Source organism: Ostrea edulis, chromosome 7, assembly GCF_947568905.1.
Source record: "Ostrea edulis chromosome 7, xbOstEdul1.1, whole genome shotgun sequence".
In the NCBI taxonomy this organism is placed as follows: Eukaryota; Metazoa; Mollusca; class Bivalvia; order Ostreida; family Ostreidae; genus Ostrea; species Ostrea edulis.
In genome coordinates, this window is record NC_079170.1 from 60,748,586 (window position 1) to 60,751,530 (window position 2,945).

The 2,945-nt window shown below is 38.3% G+C and overlaps 1 long non-coding RNA gene across 1 annotated transcript in view; it reads left to right on the forward strand.

Annotated features, from left to right (window-relative positions):
- The window catches only part of LOC130048304 (uncharacterized), a 6,682-nt gene extending 4,857 nt beyond the window's left edge, over window positions 1–1,825 (forward strand). The window contains exon 5 of the long non-coding RNA XR_008797150.1: window positions 1–1,825. This exon is cut by the window's left edge and continues 168 nt beyond it. This is a non-coding gene — a long non-coding RNA (uncharacterized LOC130048304).
- The last annotated feature ends 1,120 nt before the right edge of the window (window positions 1,826–2,945 follow it).

The window sequence follows — 2,945 nt, forward strand, 5'->3', positions numbered from 1 at the left end:
AATAGAAAGAGCATTGCGTCATTTTCAAATCCACTGACATACATTGTACTATACATGCAACCTTTTCAAACTTTACATTTAAGATTTTATAAAGGAAATATCTTAATGTTTCACATGTTTACCTTTCACTGTGCTATGTAATTCATTATACCTGCCATTATGCCAGTCTTCCTGAACATAATTTGTTTTCTGCAATTTCATTGGCCAAGAGGCTTAATCCTGGGTTATCAGATTGAGCATTTATATTTAGTATCCCATTGATTTTGTCAGCCCTATATAAGGAGCTGACTCAGATTTCCTCACTCTTCTAGGTTAAAGAACTTTTCACATGAATTTCGTGTTCGCCTCTTATCTTTTACATAGAGTAGGAAATGAACAAAACATTGAGTTAGGGAACAATTTAGATTTTACATTATAATATGTAAATACCTTAGCAGAGTCAATTTACTTGGTTCAGGGTAGTATCAGATATTACTTTTTCAGAGTTTAAGTGTTTAGGCTATCTCAATGTTTCTATAGTTAGCCTTGTCCTATGTTACTTTTAGATGTATGGAAGCCTTTTAGTGTTGTAACACTATATTTATGCCCCCATTCAAAGAAGAGGGGCATATTGGTTTGTACCTGTTGGTCGGTCGGTAGACCACATGTTGTCCGCTTAATATCTTAAAAACCATTCACTTGATCGTAATATATTTCATATGTGGGTTGGTTATGAAAAGAAGAGGACCCCAATTGTTTTTCAGGTCGAAATGTCAAGGGTCAATCTACTCTGGACATAGGAAGACACTGCCTGCTCAATATCTTGAGAACCCTTTGCTTGACAGACATCAAACTTGGTACACTGGTACATCTCAAGGAGTAGATTTGAGGTCACATGGTCAAAAGTCAAGGGGTAAACTGGACATAGTAATATATTGTCTTTTATGTTTTAAGAATTATTTGCTTGATTGACAACAAACCTGGTACAGCATAAGGAGTAGATGACCCCTATTGATTTTTAGGTCACTTGGTCAATCCACTCCTGACATAGGAAGATATTGTTTGCTCAATATTTCGAATTGGTGATACTACTATCAATCAAATTATGCATGTGTATAACCCTTTTCAATTTTGCACCATGGGGGCTTATATGTTTTACACACATCTCATGTTTTATAGTTTGTGAAAGCTTGTTAGGGTCATAACTTTAGATTTTCTTATTATGGTACTTGCCCGTCAGAGACTGGACATATTATGGTATGGTGTTGTCTGTCCGGACCTTATAAGATGGGATACAGACTGAACCGTAAGCTCCAGAATCTTACAACTTGGTACATTTGATCACCATAAAAGGAAGATGATTATTGTTTTTTAAGGTCAAGGTTGTAGGTTCACTTAATAGGAAAACCTTGTTTGAGAAAATTACAGATTCTTGAACTGAGTATTTTGAGGAAACATTACATAGAAAGTACATGATTTGTCAAATTTCTCCCAATATTCAACAGAGAACCTTATTCTGCAGAGTATTTGTATGGGTATGGAAAATGTGTATGTGGCTATGATTTTGATTTTTGTTTAATTTTTGTTGTTGTTGAAAATTACAGGTTTAACCGAGTCAGTTTTTGAGGAAATATACATGTATTAAATAAATGACGGTTTGACCTTTTAACTCCTCTCACAGTTTTGAAGCTAGGGTCTTTGTAAATAACTTCTTTGGTGTTTTAGAATATTTAGAGATTGTTGATCATGGTCAATTTTGGGGAAATATTTTCCGCAGAGCTCTAGTTGTCTATCTACCGGCCTCCTGTCACTTTTAAGTTTAGGAGCTTTTATTCATGGAAAGAAAGTATGTGACAGCCTGATGATGGCTGATACTATTTAAAGCCTTTTTAGGTCACCTGAATTCATTCAGGTGACCTATTGCTATCTGTTTTTGTCCGTCGTCGTGCGTCGTGCTTTAACATTTGAACATTTTCAGCTTCTTCTCTGAAACCCCTGAACCAATTTCAACCTATTTTGGCATATAGCATCTGTGGGTGGAGGGGAACAAAAATTGTGAAATTCGTGGTCCCTGACCCCCTGGGGCCTGAGGGGTGGGGCAAAAACCATCAAAATGAGTGTAATTTTAAAAAATCTTCTTCTTTACTCCTGGACATCAAGAAGCCAAACTGTGGGCATAATTATAATGAGCGTTGAGCCCTCTACCAAAATTGTGAAATTCATGGCCCCTGGGGCAGGGGTTCTTGTGATAGGGTGGGGCTCTACTGGTCATATAGTGAAAATGTAGAAATTCTTTGAAAATCTTCTCTGTCTCTGGGTATTAAGTAGACAAACTAATAACATGGTAATGATGAGCAAGGATGCCTCTTTATACCCCCCGCAACAAGTTGTGGGGGGGGGGGTATACTGGAATCGGGTTGTCCGTCCGTCCGTCCGTCTGTAGACGCAATGGTTTCCGGGCTCTAAAGCATTATCCTTTCCACCTACCGTCACCATATCATATATATGGACTACCCATGGGATGAAGATGTTCCCTATCGATTTTAAGGTCAAAGGTCAAGCACACTGGACATCAAAGTAGCAATATGGTTTCTGGGCTCTAAAGTGTTATCCTTTCCACCTACAGTCACCATATCATACATATGGACTACCCATAGGATGAAGATGTTCCCTATCGATTTTGGGGTCAAAAGGTCAAAGGTCATGCGCACTGGACATCAAAGTAGCAATATGGTTTCCGGGCTCTAAAGCATTATCCTTTCCACCTACAGTCACCATATCAAACATATGGACTACTCATGGGATGAAGATGTTCCCTATCGATTTTGGGGTCAAAAGGTCAAAGGTCATGCGCACTGGACATTGAAGTAGCAACACTCAGAAAAGAGGTAGTTTATACCTATTACCAACACCCTTTGGGAGATTGGGGTAAGCGGGGGGTATTCTTAGTGAGCATTGCTCACAGT